Raw genomic sequence first — 23,070 nt, forward strand, 5'->3', positions numbered from 1 at the left:
GGTGCATTGGTAAGGCCAAAAGGCATGACCAAAAATTCATAATGACCCTCATGAGTTCTAAATACTGTTTTCAGAATGTCTTCAGTCTTCATTCTAATTTGATGATATCCTGAATGAAGATCCAGCTTGGTGAAGTAAATTGATCCATGCAATTCATCTAGTAATTCATCAATGACAGGAATGGGAAACTTATCTTTAATAGTGAGATTGTTGAGCTCCCTATAATCCGGACACATGTGCCATGATCCATCCTTCTTGTGCACCAATACTACTAGAGCAGAGAAAGAACTTTGACTAGGTTGAATTATACCAACCTCTAGCATTTCTGCAACCATACGTTCAATTTCACTCTTTTGGGCATAGGGATATCTGTATGGCCTGATGTTTGGAGGAACACCTCCTGGAATCAGATGAATAGCATGATCATGATCACGAATAGGTGGGAGACCTTTGGGAGTATCAAATACCTTGGAATGATTGTCCAAGACTTTTTGAAGATCTGGAGAAATAGATGATTCTGATGTGGAAACATCTAGCGAACATAATTGTGCAATTACACCTCTTTGTTTCTTTTTTAGAAGCTTTGTCATACCGTTAGAGCTGATTATCTTTCACGGTTTCCTTGCAATACCCCTTAATTCAACTTCCTTTCCTTCCACAAAAAATTTCATGAAAAGTTCTTGAAATTAAAAGCTATTGTACCCAAGGATTGTAGCCATTGGACTCCTAGTACAACATCAGAACCTCCCATTGTAATGGAAAACATTGGGCTAGTCAATACATATTCTCCCATGGATAGCTTGATATTATGGCACTTTCCAGAGCAATTTATCGTTCCTCCATTTACTATCATTACTTGATACTTTGGTGCTGGATATAGGAAGCAATTCAATTCTTTTGCTATCTTACAATGAATAAAATTGTGGGTACTTCCTGAATCAATCAACACTATTACCTTTTTCTTCTTGATTTGTCCTTCTATCTTGATGGTTTGAGGAGTGGTAATTCCAACCAATGCATTACAAGATATGGTCGGATTCATTTCTTCTTTATCTAGGCTTTGTTCCTGGAGTATATCCTCTTCCTTTGACCTTTCTTGCTCCTTTTATTCTTCCTCTTCATAATCTATGTAGAATAATTTCTTCTCAGCACACTTATGGCCTTTAGTGTATTTGCTATCACAACTGTAACAAAGCCCTTTTGCTCTTTTTTCTTCCAATTTCTGTGGTGTCAACCTTATAGGTTGTGGAAGACTAGGGGCAACAAAACTTCCATCTTTATAGTTGTGGGTGTTATGCTTCCTGGTTGCCATAATTTTGCTTTCCATTTTTCTTGCTAACCTAAATGCCTTCTCTAATGAATCAGGTTCCCAAAGGCGAACATCATGTTGGATATTATCCTTTGAAATCCCTATGAACACATCAATCCTATGCTCCTCTGGAATATTTTTTACCCTTATGTTCAATTTTTGGAACTCCTCAATGTGCTCCTTTATTGAACCCTTTTGTTTGAGACTTATCAATTGGCTAAAAAAAGTGTTGCTTTTTGTATCCTCATAATGTGTTGTCAATTCTTCCGTAAAAATTGCCCAAGTGATAATTTGTTTACGAGAGCAAAGCCATTGATACCATACAAACTGATTTGGTTCCAAATATAAAGTTGCCATACGTACCTTTTGTGTGTTTTGCACATTATTGAGATTGAAAAATTGCTCCATCTGTAATATCCATGTTGCGGGATCCTTGCCATCAAACTTCCTCATATCAATTTTTGGAATATGGTGGGTCTTCGATCCAACATTAGAGTCTATGAAATCATGATTAACATTTCTTTTGTTCTCATCATGAGTTTCCTTTACTACCCTTTCACCATTAGTAAGCATTTCTTGTAGAAACTTTGTTAAATCTGTCTTCAAATATGTCTTCAAATCTTCCATGCCTGTCTTCAAATCTATCTTCAAATTGTCCATCTTAGCTTCCACGTCGTTCATCTTAGCGTCCACGTCATTCATCCTAGCTTCTATGCATTTCTTTAAACAATCCATCTTAGCTTCTACACCTTTATTTAAACCATCCATCTTTACTTCTACATCTTTCTTTAAACCATCCATCTTAGATTCTATTCCTTTTTGTGCAAGTGACACTTATTGCACTTGGTCTCATAATTTTGATATATCATGTTGCATTTCTTCCTCTTATTCATGAGTCATGCTAGAGCTTTCAGGTTGCTTACTAGGTGTTTGCATTTTCTTTCCTCAGGGCATCAATTACCGATAATAATGCTTTACTATGCCCTTTGAATTCCTTCAAACTAATTTTTCAAACCAAGCTTATGCAAAAATTAAAGAAAAAATACACACCTTTTTTCACTTTGTAGGAGCTTGATATTGAATCTGACGTATCTCTGTAATTTTAGATCATCCAGTTATGAAATTGTGATCTGTGGTAGCCCTCTGCATCCTCTTTCCAATGCTACCAGTCTGATCCAAATTGGATTCTCCAGGGAATAGTTATGCCAAATCTCCCACAGTGACCTGATTATAGACTAGTTTAATAGAGTGAACTTGTATGACATGCCACGAGTCACTGTTTTTACCTTTGGCTCTGAAAAATATATACAAGAAACTGTAGTCTGTCCTCTTTCTGTACCTTCTTATTAAATTTCAATCTGATACAGAGAGAGAAAGTTATGATGATTTTCCCCAGGTCACCTGTTTGGAATGTAATTCAGGAGTCTGCAAAAATACCATCTTCCTCAGATCATATCTCCGTAAATATGTGCAAAAAGCTCTGAAATTTGGATCCAAAGTTCAACACGATTTCAGTTCAAATGGGTTTTTTTTTTAGCTTCTGAAACATCGCAGAAAAAAAGTTATAGCGAAAATTCCATGATGACCTATTTGGAGCAGCGAAACCCTAGAATCCAAAGCTCTGATACCAAATGTTATGAAACCAGCTCACAAAAAGATAGAAAAGATAGTTGAACGCCTTATAATTCAGCCTCTTCGAGGGGGCAACCTCCTTTACATTACACAAATGAACAATTCTTGGATGATACAAATGACAAGACCTCCTTTCTATAGATAGGAGTCTAAGGGATCATAATATAATCAGAGCTGACATAACAATAATAATGTAAGGGCACAATAATAAAAATAGTGGGATTCTATGGGGCACAATAATAACAATATGGGGACTACATGGGCACAACAATATAATAAGGGGGTTTTACTAATAACAATAAGGGGTTACACTAGTAGTATAGGGGCCTAACACAAATCTTAAGAAAGAGGAGTAATTGAAAATTTATGAGCTTGAGAATGAAAAGTTGAGAAAAATAATAGTTGAGCTAAATGCTCAACAAGAAGAGGCTGGCATACTGAATGGGATGTTGACCATTCAAAAAAATGATAAAAAATCCATTTTTGATAAACTATAAGCCAGATTTGTCTCATTGAGACATGATCTAGAAAGGGTAAGCAACGAGTTGCCTCAATATTAGAATCTTGGGGAGAGAAGGAAAGCCTTGGATGAGATGCTTACCAAGTAGAGGAGAGTGAAGCAGTTGAAAGGAAGAATGTAAGGTAGTAATACAGAAAACCATGGAAGGAACATGAAGAACCAATAAAGGTCCTTTCTCCCTCAAGAAAAAGGTATCTTTAGTCATCAAAATCCTTTTCAGTGTCATTATTTTTCTTGCAATGATTTTGGACATAAAGCCATGTATTGTGTTATCACTTAAGAATTTTTTTTTTTAAATTCTGAGCATCAGTTTAATTCCAAAGGATTGATGTTAGTCTTGGTCTAGTCTTCCCATGGTTGTTTTAGAGTCTAAGATCTAGAAGAGAGTCTTGTTGGTATGGTCAAATAGGGTCAACACTCTGTTCTTGCCTATCACTGGTCCCACATCACACATAAATTTCCATGTGTCAAACTTGTGTCAAGGTTTTCATGCGCTACAAAAATTTCTAGGAGTTTTCGTAGTGCAAAACCTAGTGTAGGAGTTTTCGTAGCGCAAAACCCAAAATTTGCACTGGTTGCGCTATGAAATCAGGGATTCATGTTGATTCGTGTTAAATTTCACCTAGCTGTCAAATCTATCAGAATCCGTTAGTCTTACATCATCAACTGTCAGTCCATACACCATGCCTATCACATGCAACCGCTCATTCTCATCATTAGGTTCGTTAGGTGTCTTGGTACGCTCAAGTTTCAAATTTCAAAAAAGGATCCAAGTGTTTTCAATTATGATTATGTTTGGGTTCATGCATGAGAAGCAAATTGACAGGAATTTAATCAGAATTCTCTGAAGTTCAAGCAAGGTAGTTTCCTTGTTTATTTCAAGTGAGGCAGTGATTGAGATTAAGACGGTGCAAGCTCTTCAATCTTCGTTTTGCAGGAATTCCATGGAGGTGTCTACAGAAAGGAAGGATCATAGGTCAGGCAAGTGTTTGAGGAATGACCCTGAAGGCTTAGATGTTCTCCTGAAGAACAATGAAGTTGAACGAGCTTTCAAATAGGTTGGTTGTTGGAGATTTTGTGAAAAAATTCAAAGAGGCCACATGCAAGTCACCAAAGAATTTGATTTAAATTTCACAGGATTGAATTCGAAGGTTGGAGTGCTTGAATTACCAATCTCTCCAGAGGTTATATCTGCAGTCACTAAAATTCCAAGGGGATCAGAGAGATGGTTTAAAAATTTCAATTTTGATATGACTCCTTGCAAGGAATTCTTGAAGCCAGAGTTCATTGATTCAGACTCAAACAAGTCAGTGCCCAGGAGCTTTGTCAAAGATTCATATGCCAATTTACTTACCTGCATACAGAGATACTTCACTTGTGAGGGGAGGTATGATAAGGTGTATTCCTATCACTTTAAGCTTCTGATTCATTTCACTGGAAAGATATCCCTAGATTTTCCTTTCTATTTGTTTCGTAGCCTAGGTAAAATGTGTGACAAGTTTCAGTTGAAGAAGGAAGCCTGTGAGACCTCGTTGTTTCATCATGGCTTAGTCAAATTGATCATTTTGCATGAGCTCCAAAAAATAGATAGGGAGTGGTCCATTTTCTTGTTTATGTATAGCTTCAAGAATGAAACTAGTCTCAGCCCTCAGGCTACAAAGATTTCTTCACCACCAGTTAGTCATCTTGAAGAAACAAGATCAAGGAGATTCATGAAATTGAAAGCTAGGAAACAGGTAAAGGAGCCCATGAGACCACTAGTAATCCAAGACACACCCCAACAGTCACAAAAAAGGAAAGGTCAGATCAAAGAGGGTGTACAAGAGAAATCCACAGGTGAAACGGTCCAAAGAAGAGTAACCAGGAGCCAGCTAGCTAGAGAAAAAGGTAAGACAATGGTTACTGAAGGAAGCCCAGTTTCAAAAGGAAGTTTGAATGATTTGCTTCAAGCTATTGACATTGAAGAATCTCCTCTGGTTCGAGCAGACTTAATGGAAGCAAGTAAAGGCAAAACCAAAAAAGCCAAAACCTCTAAAAAGCTCAAATTTGATGATCAGGCTTCTGAATTTGTTTTTAAGCCAAGAAGACCCGTGACAAGGCGTTCAAAAGAGATACAAGAGGCACTGCCAAAAGCAAGTGAAACAAGGGAGGTAGCAAAATTTCATGAAGGACCAATGGTTTCATCAGAAACATCATCACAACTGCACAAAAATGACAGAGGTAAAGCAGTTATCTCTCAATAAGAGGAATGTAGTTTTGAATATTTGGAAAGGAAACTGAAGCTAGAAAATCTTGAAATTGCCAAACTGAGAAAAGCCTCAAGGAAACATGAAATCAAGGAAGCTTATTTTAATAAAGTGCAAGCTCTATGGGAAGATAAAACAATTTCAATTCTCGAAGTGGTTAGCTGTAATGCTCAATACTTCACCTGGACAGTCCCTGCCATAAAAGAAGTAAGATACATCAGAAATGTCAATGCAAAGTTGAGAGCTGGAATTCGAATCATGAAGAGGCAAATCGAAGATTTGAAGATACAGCTAAACTAGCCTGAAGGCCATCCTCAGCTAAGAAAAACTACATAGCAAGTAAGGCTAAATCCTAAATTTTGATGTAGACTACCTTTTGAAGTTTACCTTGAAGAATGGTGTCAGTTTATTCAGTTTTGAACAGCTTCATGGCATATGGAAGAGCCATTTCAAAGGAAAGAAAGCTCAAGGAAGTTAAATTTTGGCCTTAAACTGTGTTTTTGAAATTACACAGCAGTTTCGTAGCGCGCTACGAAATTGTTGTAGGTGATGCCTAATGCACAGCAGTTTCGTAGCGTGCTACGAAACTGCTGTAGTTGCATGTAATGATTTGGTGGACCAATTTTGAGAGATAAAAGGAAATCTTTTTGAAGAGGGGCTGTTGAAAAGTGTGCAACAAGAAATGCTAAATTTAGAATGTGCTAAGAATAGCATGTCTAAAAATAGCAATTTGGCCAGTGAGGCCATTGGCCACATTGGGTGAGAGCTAAAACTGCTAAAAATAGAAAGTTCTAAAAATAGCATTTCTGGGTCCTTTCCTATTTATAGCTGTCCCTAGTCTATCTATAGGAAGTAAAATTAAATTTTGTCTTAACAACAATTTAAAATATTAATTAATTAATCTCCATGAGTTAATTAATTATGAAAAATTAAACTTGAAGTCTTTGTGAGATCATGCAATTATTTTCTCCCTTGATTTAGGAATTTATCCCTTGATTAAAGGAGATAAGGTTCAGTTCTATAATGAGAGAATTAGTTGACTTAGTTCTAACTAGTCAAGTCCAGTTAGATTATTTTAACAAGTTGTTAAAATAATAAAATATAGTTTGGAACAAAGGGCTAAATCACTGTAGTCATTGATTAAGATAGGGTACTCCTGGTAAAGGGAGCACAATGGCACCACGCGCGAGGGTTCACAACACAGCCGCACACACAGAGGACGGATCCACTCATCCGCAGATAGCTGGGTTACCTTGCGAGCATCTGTGCGGCACATGGAAGAAACACCAGGCATCGTTTCTTGCTTTCGTTCCCACGGTTGACCTCCTGGAAAAGGCACCGACAACCCTCACGCAGACCCCCCTGATCAAGACATTGGGTAAACAGAAAAACCCTTTCCTCTGTTTGACTGGATGGGTGCACAGTACCCAGATCAGGGATCTCGCAACAGATCCAAAACACGACTGCAAGGGTGTAATGGAACACGAGAACGGCAAAGCATCTGGCCTTGGTACTCGCAGATCGCACGACAACTCTATTGGATGCTCTGGATCTGCCGCATTTCACATTGGATCTGCTAGGGCAGCACCCGGAAAACGGCTATTTGAAGGAGGTTGGTTCTCGTACACAGTGGGACGAGGGTTAAACCCTGGATATGCCATCCTCCCACCAGATCCGGCGTACAAATTAGCGAACCAGGAACTGGATCAGGTAGATCCATCTGGATCCAAAGAGGAACAACCAGATCCAACAAAACGAGGTCTCTTCGGGACCGATCTACTCTGCAAGGACGCAGGTCCGATCCAGATTTTCATCAAATCGATTGGGGGCAAACACTACTGCTTGCAGCTCAGTAAAGGAATGAGCATCCATGCACTAAAAAAAGAGATCTAGAGTCACCTTGGAACCCCAGCGCAGCATCAAAACCTCATATATTCAGGCCACAGTCTGCAGGACAACCAAACTCTACAGCACTACGGCATTGCCAAGGATTCAACCATTATTCTTAATCTTCGACTGAGAGGTGGAAGCACTGGAACCAGCTCAAAAAATGCAAGATCCTTTCGGGATGCAGTGAGAGGGGGGGAGAAAATGAAAAACAAAGCAGCTCCACCAACAGAGCTACCAGGACCCTACATTGTTGAACAAACACCAGATTCACCAACGCTACTAGTCTCCATGCCAGAGGTAAACAGTCTATACTCTAATTTGTCTAAAACTGCGGTCATTTGTAGATTTAATGGTTTCTGGCCAAAATCAGATGCCCTGCACCAGTGGATCTATACAACATGGACCACAAACTGTGAAATTTACCTATGCCCCAAAGGGTACTTCATAGTTAGATTCAACACAGAACAAGAATGAGACAACATTATCAAACAGGGGCCTTGGTTCTGGGGCAGTGCTGGCCTATTTCTCACCCCCTGGTTTTCTGATTTCGACGCCAGCACAATGAAAGTCTCAACGATGCCTGTGTGGGTAAGGCTACATGGCCTTCCTCTACACTTTTGGCATGAAAAAGTATTAGCTGCAATTGGGAATACCCTGGGGAAATACCTAAAAATGGACGAGGACAGAACTATCAGGGGAATATTCACATTCGCCAGAATATGTGTAAAAGTGGATTTGAGTCAGGGACTACCTAACCACATCACATTGAACTTCAATAATTCACAATGGATACAACAACTAGACTATGAGAACACAACATTCCGGTGTAGGGCATGCATGCAAACAGGGCACCTCCAATATGATTACCCAGCTGCTCGAAAAGACCCCAGGAGAACCAAGAAACAACAGAAAAAGCCTAAGGGCTGGCAGCACACCGACCCATTGGAAGAAGAAGACATAAATGAAGAACCTATAGAGACCCAGACAGAACCTGATCATCAAATGAGACAGACATATACATAGGGGGAGAATGCCCCAACTACTCACTTGGGGCCACACTATACAAATCTGCAACAAGAGCCACAAATGGAAATAAGCGGCATCAAACGAACCCATGGATCAGAGGGCTCAGAATCGGACAAAGAACTTCAACTGATCCCTATGGAGAATCAGCTAACCATTATTACTCCCACTCCCGACACTGGTGGTTGGCGACGTGTGGAGAAGAAGAAAGGTAGAAAAGTTTAGACATGCTGGATCAGCTATCATATTCTCTTTTATTTTCTCAATTTCTGTAGCTTCCTGTCATTACAGGAACAATCATCTGCAAATTTTGTGTATTGTTCTATGCTCGCTGCCTGTTAATACAGGAATAGCCATCTGAATATGCCCAAGGCATCTACAAAATGTAATTTTATCAATTTGAATAAAATTACGACTTTTTCTTACGGGAAAAAAAAATAAAATATAGTTTGTTAATGCTTTCATGCATGTGACAACTATTATTTTAGATAACTGAGGATTCACTCATGGATAATTGTTGCATGTCAGTTTTGTCAGAGAACCAGTTGAGATCAGATGTGGGATAGTGTACTATCTGATGCTTAACTATTTCTAGTAAGTAGTTTTTGCATGGTTGAGGAACTAGTGTTCTCAAGGAATACGTAGTTGGACCTTTGGTTGTTTTTGGTATGTTGGAATTAATAGCATATGCTTTTGCTATTATTTCCTAAGCAAACTATGTAAGGACCATAGGGAAAGCCTATATAAACAGGGGTTGGGTGGTTCATGAGATATATCTTCATATCTTCATAGTTCATTGAGAACTGAATAGCTTGAGAGCTAATTCTTTTGTATTGTGAAGAGGATTTCCAGTTGATTGATAATACATGGTTGGGGTTTTATGCTGGTGCTTTCCCCTGGATATATCTTGTGTTATGTGTGATTAATTTTCTTGATCATTTATGCATGTTTCTACTTGATGTTGCTCATGATTTCAATTATGCTTCCGCTTAATGTTTTGTAGAAGTAGAACAAGTATTATGCTTTAGGACATTGCATATATCGGTTTGTTCTACAGGTGAAATTTCTACATGGTATCAGAGCTAGCTAATTTGTAGAAAAATTCTACATGGTATCAGAGCACAGGTGATCAAGCAAGAACAATATACTAGCAAGAGGAATTCGAAGTTTCTTATTCTTGATATAGATCTCAAGTTCTTATCACATCTATTTCATCGATGGCGTTCAATGGTTTGAGGCTTGAGTATGCCCTTGATGGCAGCTCAAACTATATAGCTTGGAAGGATCGCATGGAGGCAGTTTTGGAAGATAATGGTCTTAAGGATTTCATTGATCAAGAAGTCCCTAAGCCTACTGACAAGACTGAGCTAGTGGAATGGGGTAAGTGTGTGGCTAGAGCTAGGAGAATTCTCTTGGAGGGTGTTCGAGATCACATAGTCTCAAGCCTCCATGGGAAGGAGTCTCTGTTTGCAATGTGGAAAACATTGAAAGATTTATATCAGAATAGCAGTGATCAAAGGAAGTTGGCACTGAAGGACAAGCTTCGAAAGATCAAGTGTGCGAAGGGTGACTCTATTTCTACATTCTTGAACAAGCTCACCACCTGCAGAGATGAGCTCGCAAGTGTAGGAGTCGCTACAGCTGACGAGGATATGGTGAGTCTAGCACTCCTTGGCCTTCCTAAGAGCTGGAATAGCTACTAGGACTTAGTGGATGGAAGGGACAAACTGCCAGATTGGGAATGAATATGGTCAGATTTGATGCAGGAGGAGATCAGACAGAGCACCAGGGATGGAGCTTCTTCATCAAAACATGATGATGAAGAGAACTTGGCTTTAGCTTCTAAAGCTAAGAAAGGGAAAGGGAAGGCATCCCATTCCAAGTCTTCTCAAGGAGGGAAGAAGTTTGACAATTCGAAGGTGAGATGATTTCATTGTCATGAGTTGGGTCATTATGCTAATAATTGCCCAAAGAAGAAGTCCAAGAAGAAAGGTTCCTCCAAGGAATATGATGGTGATGCACTAGCTTCACAGTTTGAGATGGATTTCTCGCTTATTGCATGCATGGTTTCATCCAGCATGGGATGTGTTTGGTATTTGGATAGTGGAGCTTCTTTCCACATGTCAGGTGACAAGAATCTTTTTAGCACTTTGGAGGAGAAGGATCTCCAGATACAGATCGAGATGGGCGATGACAGAAAGTATTGTGTCTCAGGTAGAGGTACGGCTATGTTTCAGAGGGAGCATGTTCTTCCCTCACTCTTTCAAATGTTATGTATGTACCAGGGCTGAAAAAGAATCTTGTGTCTATTGCTATGCTTGAGGATAAAGGCTATGATGTAGTCTTTAGTTTGGGAAAGGTTTTCCTAAGGCATATCGACATTGGACAGACCAAACAGATTGGGATTCGGATTAAGAATCTCTACAAGTTACAGGTAGAATATTGTGCTTCTCTCAGTTCCAAGGCAGAAGAGGTGCATGGCCAAGATATTGGTGAGTTATGGCATAGAAGACTGGGCCACTTGCATCATGGGGCCTTGAAGATCATGCAGCAAATTTCTACCAGATTACCCAAGTGCAAACTGGAGCAGACAAGCACATGCAAAGGTTGTACTCTGGGTAAGTATGTGAAGGCTTCCTTTCATGATCGGGATGGTAGAGCAGGAGCAGTTCTGGATCAAGTTCATTCAGATGTATGTGGGCCCTTCTCTACAGCCTCCACCATGAAGCAAAGGTACTTTGTTATTTTTATAGATGATTTTTCTCGTAGATGTTGGATCTACTTCATGCAAAAGAAGGATCAAACCTTCTTGAAGTTTTGTGAGTTCAAAGCTTTGGCAGAGAAAGAATAAGGAGGAAGATAAAGGCCTTGCAGAGTGATAATGGTGGAGAGTATGTTTCCCAGTAGTTTAAAGACTTCTGTGCTTTAGAAGGAATTAAATGGGAACTCACGACACCTCATAACCCACAACAGAATGGGGTGGCCGAAAGGAAGAACAGATCTATTGTGGGAGCAACTCGAGCGATGCTGCATGACCAAAGCCTACCACTTCATCTGTGGGCTGAGGCATGCAATACAACAGTGTATCTTCAGAACATAAGTCCTCATCATATTTTGGGGATGAAGACACCTATAGAGGCTTTTTCAGGGAAGCGGCCATATGTGAGTCACTTCCGTATCTTTGGATCACCAGTTTACTGTCATGTGACCAAAGATGCTTGGAAGAAGCTAGACCCAACAATTGAGTTGGGAATACTTGTGGGGTATATGGATACACCTCACAACTATCGGGTGTTTCTGCCTGCTAGTCAGAGGAAATAGTGCATAGGGATCTAAAAATTTGATGAGCAGTGAACTATGTGAGAGTCACTTGAGAGGGAGCTCAAGTTGCATGGTGATGATGAGGAACTACTAGTTCCTAAGGAGGAGGAGCCTCTTGATGATGTGGAGTAGTCGCATGCAGAGATTCTAGTGGTGGAGATCACCACTACTGGAGAGTCTTCTAGAGAGGGGTGGAAACGCTCTCGGGAAGCTGACAGATTGATGCAGGATGCGAGAGAGAATGTGGGGCAGCCATCCTCTCATCGCAGACAGAGGAGATCTCCTGATAGATACACTGGCTACATGGCCTTGGTTGGGGAGTGTGTAGCAACCGAGCCTTCTTCTTTTGAGGAGGCAGTGCAGCAGCCAGTTTGGATGGATACGATGGTAGAGGAGTATGATTCTATCATGAGGAACAGTGTATGGGATGTTGTTCCTAAACCAGGGGATAAGTCAGTGGTTACTTCTCGATGGCTTTACAAGGTAAAGTAGGTAGCTGATGGCAATATTGAGAAACATAAGGCAAGATTTGTTGCCCGTGGTTTCTCACAGGTTGAGGGGATTGACTATGATGAGACCTTTTCTCCTGTTGCAAGGTACTCATCGATCAGATCGATTCTAGCACTATCAGCATAGATGGGTTGGAAGATCCATAAGATGGATGTGAAGACAACTTTCCTCAATGGGGAGATTGAGGAAGAGGTATACATTGAGTAGCCCGAAGGATTTGAGACCTTCGATCGTGAGTCACATGTGTGTCAGCTGAAGTGAGCATTGTATGGGCTGAAGCAAGCACCCCCTGCTTAGTATACCGAGATCGATAGCTATTTCACTAGGTTGGGCTTCACCAAGAGTGAAGCAGATGCAAACCTCTACCACATCATTGTAGATGGTAAGCTATTGATTATTGTACTTTATGTCGATGATCTGATTTTGACAGGTGATGATGAGTTGATCAAGTTTTGCAATAAGGATCTTGCAAGAGAGTTTGAGATGAAGGACATGGGCCTCATGCACTACTTTCTAGGCATGGAGGTGTGGCAGAGAGATGTGGAAGTATTTGTTTCTCAAGGCAAGTATGCCAATGAGATACTGAGGCACTTCCACATGGATATGTGCAAGCCCGTGGAGACTCCTCTAGTAGGTAACTGGAGGAAGGAGGAGGCTACATCGGGTGAGGTAGTAGTTGCTATAGTTTATTGGCAACTTGTGGGTACACGCATGTATCTAGTGAACACACAACCATATTTATGCTTTGCAGTGAACCAGCTGAGTCAAGCTATGGTTCAGTGAACCAAGTTATTTTGGAAGGCGGCAAAGCATGTGCTGAGATATCTTAGAGGCATTACACAGTATGGATTATGGTATAAGCAAACATAGGGAGTGAAGCTCCAAGGCTTCACAGATGAAAATTGGGTAGGTAGTCCATCAGACAGGAGGAGCACTTCTAGAAGGATTTTCAACCTTGGGTTAGCTGCAGTTTCTTGGTATAGCCAGAAACAGAGATCAATTGCACTTAGCTCACAGAGGCAGAGTACATGGCAGCAAGTCAGGCTACATGTGAGGCCATTTGGATGCGGAAGATCCTAGTGGGATTGTTTGGTCAGATGATGGATTTGACGTTGATATATTGTGATAATCATAGTTGCATTAAACTCTCTGAGAATCCAGTGTTTCATGACAAGTCCAAGCATATAGATATTCGATATCATCATCTACGGTATTGTGTGGTCAAGAGGATCACGATGTTGCAGTATATTTCGACCGAGGAACAAGATGCTGATATTTTGACAAAGGCATTGTCAAAAGGCAAGTTTGAGTTCCATAGAGATAGGATCAGGGTTGCTGATAATCCCTTTGTTGTTGAGAGGGAGTGTTGAAAAATGTGCAAAAAGAAATGCTAAATTTAGAATGTGCTAAAAATAGCATGTCTAAAATAGCAGTTTAGCCAGTGAGGTCATTGGCCACATTGGGTGAGAGGTGAAACTGCTAAAAATAGAAAGTTCTAAAAATAGCATTTCTGGGTCCCTTCCTATTTATAGCTGTCCCTAGTCTATCTATAGGAAGTAAAACTAATTTTGTCTTAAGAGCAGTTTAAAATATTAATTAATTAATCTCCATGAGTTAATTAATTATGAAAAATTAAACTTGAAGTCTTTGTGAGATCATGCAATTATTTTCTCCCTTGATTTAGGAATTTATCCCTTGATTAAAGGAGATAAGGTTCAGTTCTATAATGAGAGAATCAGTTGACTTAGTTCTAACTAGTCAAGTCCAGTTAGATTATTTTAACAAGTTGTTAAAATAATAAAATATAGTTTGTTAATGCTTGCATGCATGTGATAACTATTATTTTAGATAACTGAGGATGCACTCATGGATAATTGTTGCATGTCAGTTCTGTCAGAGACCCAGTTGAGATCAAATGTGGGACAATGTACTATCAGATGCTTAACTATTTCTAGTAAGTAGTTTTTGCATGGTTGAGGAACTAGTGTTCTCAAGGAATACGTAGTTGGACCATTGGTTGTTTTTGGTATGTTGGAATTAATAGCATATGCTTTTGCTATTATTTCCTAAGCAAACTATGTAAGGACCATAGGGAAAGCCTATATAAACAGGGGTTGGGTGGTTCATGAGATATATCTTCATATCTTCATAGTTCATTGAGAACTGAATAGCTTGAGAGCTAATTATTTTGTATTGTGAAGAGGATTTCCACTTGATTGATAATAAATGGTTGGGGTTTTATGCTGGTGTTTTCCCCTGGATATATCTTGTGTTATGTGTGATTAATTCTCTTGATCAGTTATGCATGTTTCTACTTGATGTTGCTCATGATTTTGATTATGCTTTCGCTTAATGTTTTGTAGAAGTAGAACAAGTATTATGCTTTAGGACATTGCATATATCGGTTTGTTCTATAGGTGAAATTTCTACAGGGGCTTCTGAAAAGGATTACTTACAAGGTGTAAACATCCAGCAAGGGAAAAACAAGTAAAGGAAGGACATCTATGAACTCTAAGCTCTATGTTATGAAAGTGGTCATTATTTCGTAGCTAGTATTGTTCATGATGCTTCAGGCAGCATTAAAGAAGTTTTTGTCTTACCACGTGTATATGGGCAAGGTCTACAACATATGGAAAACAAGCTAATCCAATGCATTTTTATGTAATTAAGAAGAACAACAGGGATAATAGACTTCGAAGATCCTTTTGGAGACCAAAAGAAGAAAAACAGGAACAACTTCCTAATTTCCAGGAACAGTCAAAGGATGAGGCATCAAGGATCAGCACAGAGTTTAATGCCACCAAAAAAGCTAAACTGAAGAAGGCCACTTGTTATAGAACGAGTTTGTACTGCAATCAATGCTATTACCAACATAATGAAGAGTTACACTCCTAATTGTTTTAGGTCTCTATAACTGCTAGTTAACAGTCAGTTATATTAAATAGTTGGTTTTAAGTATCAATAGGTGTCAAATTAGGAGCAATTCGAATTCCCCTCATGTTGGAGGAAGGAATCCAAGTCATGTAATGAACTCTATATATGGGAGGAAATCTAATGTATTAAGGGTTGGAAATTTTCAGAGAAACTCTCATATTGTGCTTTGTGTAAAACTCTATTTTAAGTAATACAATATTTGGCTTTGCTCCTCAGGAATCAGAAGGAATTCAATGTTCAGAATGTCTTGTATTATCCTCTTTTCATTATTTATAGTGGTATGAATGTGTGATTACTTAGAAATCACTGATTGTGCCCTAACTTCCTTCATACATTTATAAACTGTGTTGTCTTATATGTTTTTGATGTATTCTCCATGTGTTGAATTCTAGATGCCCTGACTTCCATGTAAAGCTAACATTATTGTCATACTGAAACATTTTTGACTCCATAAGCCCAATGAATATGTTCTAATTGTGTTTCAACCATTTACACTTCTTCATTTGTTTCATAGAGTTAGCCATCTTATTCATTATCAATATCTTTAATCTAGTGAGAGAGCCCTCTCAGGTTGAGGAGGCTAAGCCTTAGCCAAAAGTTGGTTTGAAATAGTTACACTGAGATAGTATGATCAACAGCCTATCAGGGTCCTATTTTGGTGATAACATATTGTAGATGGAATCCAAGAAAAAAAAGGTGTGTGGAGCATCAATAGGAGAAAGCATGTTGGCAGTAACAAAGGTCTTGACAGGAATATTGCTAAGTATATAAATACTTTCCCCATTCCTTAGCCATGTCGAATGCTACAACTATGGAAATTTTGGGCATAAGTTAGCTAATTGCATGTATAGTAGGGTGAAGCATGCCTCTCATAATATAAATGATGATAAGCATCATGACCATTGAAGACAATAGAGGAAGTTGAGTTTGTCTTAAGTTCTCTGTGCAAAGAGGGCATGTTGAGAAATGGAAGGAGAAATCATCAAGGAGCTGAATCCTCTATGAATAAAAACTAGAGAAAAATTAAGAGGGATGATTCTTAGTCTTCTATGGTAAAATAATTGGTGAGTGCCTGCTATAATGAGTGCAAGATTGAGGTAAAGAAAGGAAGCATCAACCCAATTACCATTCTCTTGAAAACAAAGAAAAAGGAGAGAAATAAGGTTTGGGTAAAGAAATAGGAGGTGAAGGAGAAGTGTCCTTCAACCATGTGTAGCCAAGAGAAAGCCCAAACATGGGCAAAGAAGAAGCTAGTTGATAATGCCTCTATCAAGACTCATCCATTGAAGGTATTCAAGAAGAAAGATGACAACCTACTATGTGGGAGTATATCATTTGTTTCTCTTCACTAAAGGAAGAGAGTGGCTTCAAGAGAGGCCAAACAAGTCAGATGTGAGCACTCAAAAAAGAATAATCAAAAGTGCATCTGATTGTTGAAGGTATGGTCAAGTCTCTATGTTGATTACAATAATTTATTGGTCTATTTTAAATATATCAACAACTTAGGAGGAAGCCAAAGGAAAGTGTGGGTAGCATGAGTTCAGGGAGAGTACACAACAACATTTTATGTTGTGAAAATAAGATATGTTGCAGCTGAAGTGTGGAATGAAAAGGGGCCCATGATTAAGTTAAGTCCATTGGATCAGTCCCCATACAGATGCAAAGAAGCCACTACAAGAGATCAGAGAGAATTTTCTTAGGGGGGACTGAATTATTTAGGAGTAGTAGGCAACAATTGTCAACCTCAGGAAGAAATATTGCTTAGGGAATTGTTGTGATATTCAACAACGCCCCATTTATTAATAGTGATAGTCAATATTATATTAATGATTGGGGACCTTTTAAAAAATCCTTCCAAAAATAAGTTTAGCATTTAGGCATTTTTCTTGTTAATTTTTGGAATGAAGCAAGATATCAAAATAAAACATTTTTGAAAAAGCTAGCAAATCTCTGCCTTTTCACATATCACATGACCAAGTGTGTCAAAAGCCTTGCTATCCACCAAAACTAGTGAAAAGCAATAAAAAAAGAACAAACCTCAAAACTATTGGGTTTCCCAAATGAACTAAGTTCTAAAGCAATTCTTATTAAAATAAGGCCCACATCACAAATCACCACTCACAAGGAGTGCACCTCAACAAAGTATCTTAAACCATGCGATATTGGAGATTGCGATGACACAGTCTCCCTTATCGCATCACATTAAGAACACTTAAGAGGATCCCGAAACCTTATCATCATGCGAAATTATGAAATATGATTGAAGACCCGAACTCGATTCTAAAATATGTTATAAAAAAGCACTCAAGTCCGCTACTTAAGGAAAAAGGGATTTACATAGAAAAGCCTAACAAATAAGCTATCATTTGAAATTGATAATCAACGGCCGACATCTCGCATCCCGCAGAAACTAAAGAAATGTTAAAGAAAGTGCAATAATCACAATGCGATGATGCGATTTGCAATATTGCATCACAATCACAAAATCAATATTTTTGTTGTTTAAAGGCTCGCCACCCTAAAAAGATCTTCCCCGACTTACGATGTAGAGCATTAATGAGAAATAAAGCTGGGGATAAGGAACCATTAGTGGCAATTTAGTAAGGGTTAATAGCATTTATGTTTGAAAGATAGTTTAACGTGATATGATATCTTCTCACCTGTGTTCAAATAAAAAAATCCTTCTTTGTCACCTATTCAAAGTTATCTGCAATATTCATTCTTAGGTTCATTGTTATCTTTGTATATCCAATAGCTTTTGATTTGCTCTATTTTCAAGAAAGATCAGAAAGAGTCATCAGGAGCAATGACAAAGAAGGCAAGGTCGCCATGTTTGAGAAATCAAAAATGACTCCTTTATTCTTTGATACTGGATGTAACAAAGACGGAGGAACCTCTACGTGGGAAACCATGTACGATTTATGAGAAGAAGAGCAACCCAGACCTCTAGTAACAAAGGCCACAACCAATGGTCATGCCTCCTCACACACCTCCATCTTCGAGACGACATGCTCATTTCTACACCACATAGCTGCGAGACCAAACATAATTCCGTATACAGACATGGTCAAGTGGATAATTGATCAGGTGGATGCCTCAGATAGAGAATTTAAGAATAGTAGGCAGGAGGTTATGGGATATTTTTCACCAGATAACCTGCGACTTATGTACAATCTGCCAGAGCCACAGGCATTCTACAACAAATAGTTCCTCGAGAAATTTGCTAAGGAGAATGAAGACCCAATAGACGTTGCATGAACTTGGATGAAAAATGAAGGCAAGATCAAAAAGGATAAATCGGGTAGTATTCTACAGCATCTATAGCCACCCCTCATAGTTTTGTAGCAACCATGCTATGTAGAATGTTCCGCAAACTCGATAGTACTGAATTTTTTCGATAATGGTTTCCATTAGTAGATGCAGCCATAAATGCAACAATAATGAATTGGGCCCAAATTTTGTCTGATAATTTGGTGAAAGCCATAATAGAGTATAGGAGAAAGAGGATTATCTCTTCTAGGGTTCACCCTCCATTTTTCATGAGTGCCTATATAATGAACACTATCTGTTTTGGTTCCAAATTTCCTATCATGGGATGGAAATGGTATGTGAAAGACCCACTTCCCATTCATATATATCATAAGAATATGTGGGATTCTCAGTTTCACCCTCATTTTTACAGAATTTTTCAAGGGGTTATGTTGCCTATTCATAAATAGGTCTACAACAGAAATGCCCCTAGATTTTCTAGAGAAGTTGAAGTAGATATCCTACCTGCAGCTAGATGGTTTGGGGAGGAGACATTTACATATATGAGAGTATTCAGGAGCATTGCTTCACCACATGTCCTCCCATACTATGTCCTTGATAAGTTAATGGCTAGGGAGATAGCCTACCAAACAACAGGAGAAGGTGGGCTGAGCAAAGGGTTGAAGGAATAGAAAAAGGCCATTTGGCCTACATTTCCATTGCAATGTGGTGCATTTGCACTGTAAGATTTTGGACATGCATGCAAGGAAGTAGAGATTATGAAATCTCTGAAATTGGCTAAATGTCCAGGAAGACAGTATGAACCGAATGGCACCACCAAAGAATTGACTACTACGGTGAAAGTGAAAATATTCACCCATGAGGAAGATTTATTTGATGACCTCTTCCTTAAGGCCTTCCATGAATACAGAGAGAGGAGATTATTACAAGTCCCATTGAACCTGCTACAGATTGAACCAATAAGGTGTTAGGATATTCCGACACATAGGAAATAGTTAAGTACAACTTGGTCTAGTATAGAGTTAGGTATAGAGTTAGGTAAAGTGTGTTTCTTTACCTTGTACATTTTGTAACTTACAATCCGACGGTCACGATATGTAGTGATCCGACGGTTCATTCTCTCCTCGGTATTACCGACACTTGATCCGTGGCTTGACACCTGATTGGTCCATGATTTCTATTTAAAGCGCATGGAGGGTCATTTGTAGGGTAATCCATCTATGAGAGAAGCTTATGTAAATTTTCATTCTTTTATTAATAAATTGCCTGAAGTGGCCGCGTTGGCTCAGGCCGTGGACTATTTCCCTCTTTGAGGGTTTTAACCATGTCAAAAATACTGGTGTATTGATCCACGATCTGGTTGTGAGCGGTGTCCTTTGGTGTTCTGTCTGAGGAACTTACCCTGTAAATTCCCACATGGTATCAGAGCTATTTGAGGGCCGCGTCCGTTGGTGATCCAAATCTGAAGCCGGTAGAACTGCATCCGACTGCCGTTTCCTAGATCTACTGTTTCTGACTGCTTTCGGGCCGAGAGGATTGCTTTTTTGTGTTGGGAGCATCTGTTCTAGTGAGGAACCCCTTTCGTTTCACGCGAAAAGGTTTCTGGTAGTCCTAGCTGCGTCATTTTTAAGATATGGAGGTATACAATGTTTATTTGCAGTTTACAGTTATTTTCTCTCTATTTATTTCGGTTTCGGTTTATTTAGCCTTTTTTTATTACCGGATCTATACCTTTCATTTCTGCGTACGCTCTTTGGCCTGCGACTCTGTGCGATCTAGGCAAATCAGAAACAGAAAGGAAGGATTTTTCTCATGCGTATGCTCTTTTCCCTGTGCCTTAGTGTGATCTCGGAAAATCAGAAACATTGAGAAAAATATTTAGTTTCCGGCTAAAGCTAACTTTGAGCCACAAGGTTCATTTTTGAAAATATTTAGTTTTTCGGCTAAAGCTAACTTCGAGCCGTAAGGTTCGTTTTCTTTGCATGTCCATGTCGGGTTTTGTGTTTTTTGTTTTGTAGGGAAAAAGAGCTTTCTCAAAGCAAGCACGCAACCCAAAGCCCCCCCCCCCCCCCCTCTCTCTCTCTCAAATTTTTTGTATAGCTCAATTGGTTCAAAGCTATTTTAAGAGAGTAGAGGTCTTGGGTTCAAGTCTCCATTTTGTGGGGGCGGACTTTTTCATTTCCGCACATTCCCGCACTTCGTCGGCAACTTCATCAACTTTTTTTTCAAAAAGCCATAACTTCTTCATCCAGAAGCCGTTTTCAGAGCCATTTTTTTTAAACCAGCCTAATTTTTCGAGATATATCCATTGGAACACTTAGTTTCAACATATTTAGCTTCAGTTTCCGTTGAAATGGAAAGTCAATACCAAGTTACCCTGTAAATTCCCACATGGTATCAGAGCAAGAAAAGAAACCGAAGGATGAAGATAAGGCCGCTAAATGGGAAAATAGGCAAGATCAAGCACGTGGATTGATAGGGATGTCTATTTCTCCAGATCTTAGATTCCATATTGCAGAACTTGATACTCCTGATGAAGCAATGAAACAAATCAATAAAGTTTTTGGGATTAAAAATGAACTTAGAGCCCATCAACTTGAAAATGAGTTGCTTACATTGGACCCTAATAATTTTTCTTGCATTGAAGATTTCTTGTCCAAGTTCAAGACCCTTAGATATCTCTTGGAAGGTGTTAAAGTTAAGAAAGAAGATAGTAACCTTATCTATTCCATTCTTACTAAGTTGGGACCAGCCTACTCTGTGTTTGTTTCCACCTTCCATTCTACAAGAGAAGCCTTCATTTCTCAAGGAACAGACTACAAGTCCCCTTCCTTTGACTCTTTTTGTGATTCTTTAATAAGAGAACAAGAAAAACTCTTACACCTTGGTCTTCTTAATCTTGGAAACTCTTCCAAGAAAGCGTTAGCCGCCCAGCAGCAACCAAATTCAAAGAATCCTAAGAAGTCATATCCTAAAAAGAATGGTCCTAAACCAAACAAGGGTCCTAAGCAATCTCAGCCTCAAAATGAAAAATCATTTCAACAAAATGATAAGACAAATAAAAACAAATGGAAGAAGACTGATAGACATTGCAACTTTTGTAATCGAGATGGCCACTTGGAATCCAAATGCTTTAAGAAGATGGAAGCCTTGGAAACAACGATGAAGAAACATAACATCCATTTGGATCATTCTTAAACTTCAACTTCATCTTCAGGAATGGCACTTTCTGCATGTGGTTGTCAATCATCTCGGTCTGGTTATGCATTAAATGTATCTTCTTCTTCTCATTCTCATGAGTGGCTCATTGATTCTGGAGCTTCTTATCACATGGCCAAAAACAAAGCCATGTTTTCTTCTTTAAATGATTGTAACACCAAAAATATATATGTTGGTGATGATAGATCTCTTAGTGTTGTAGGGACTGGAACTGTTCATCTAGACAATGGTCAGTTTAATGATGTATTATGTGTTCCAACCTTATCCTGCAACCTTCTATCTGTATATCAGATAACTCATTCAGGTGAAGGTAAAATCGTTGAATTTTCACCTCATGATGTTGTAATCAAGGACCTAAGAGATCCTAAAAAGATTTTAGCTACTGGCATTACTGATGATTCTACAAGGTTGTATAAGTTTCACAACTTTGGGTCATCAAATCTTCCCTCAGTATTTGTTGCTCATAACGATGAAGTGAGCAAACTTTGGCATGAGCGATTTGGTCACTTAAACTATCACTCCCTTCAGCATCTATGTAAAGAAAATATGGTGACAGGTCTTCCTATGGTATCTTGCAGAGATGGTGTTTGTTTCGGATGTGTACTCGGAAAACATCATCGGGACAGTTTTGAAAAACGTGCCTCTTGGCACGCCTCAGCCCCTTTACAGCTTGTGCATAGTGATTTATGTGGTCCACTTCTAGTTGTGTCATTCTCTGGCTGCAAGTATTTCTTAACTTTCATTGATGATTTCTCTAGATGCACTTGGGTATACTTCTTAAAACTCAAGAGTGAAGTATTTAACACATTTTTGGCCTTCAAGGCCTTTGTTGAAAAACAATCTGGACATCAAATTCTTAAGCTAAGATCTGATAATGGCGGAGAATATGTTAAAAACACATTCATCAACTTTTGCACTAAGAATGGAATTCAAATGCAACATACCGTTCCATATACTCCACAACAAAATGGTGTAGTTGAAAGGAAGAATCGCACCTTAAAGGAAATGGCTAATTGTATGCTACAATCTAAAGGACTTGGTCTTAGTTTTTGGGCAGAAGCAATTAACTGTGCAAATTACATAATAAATTGCACTCCTACTAAGGCTTTAAAGAATATCACTCCAGAAGAAGCATGGAGCTCAATCAAACCAGATGTAAGTCACTTTCGTGTTTTTGGAAGTGAAGCGTGGGCCCA

This window comes from Pinus tabuliformis, chromosome 5_1 (genome assembly GCF_031772625.1).
Source record: "Pinus tabuliformis cultivar Carrire ecotype Pingquan chromosome 5_1, CPIR1, whole genome shotgun sequence".
Lineage (NCBI taxonomy): Eukaryota > Viridiplantae > Streptophyta > Pinopsida > Pinales > Pinaceae > Pinus > Pinus tabuliformis.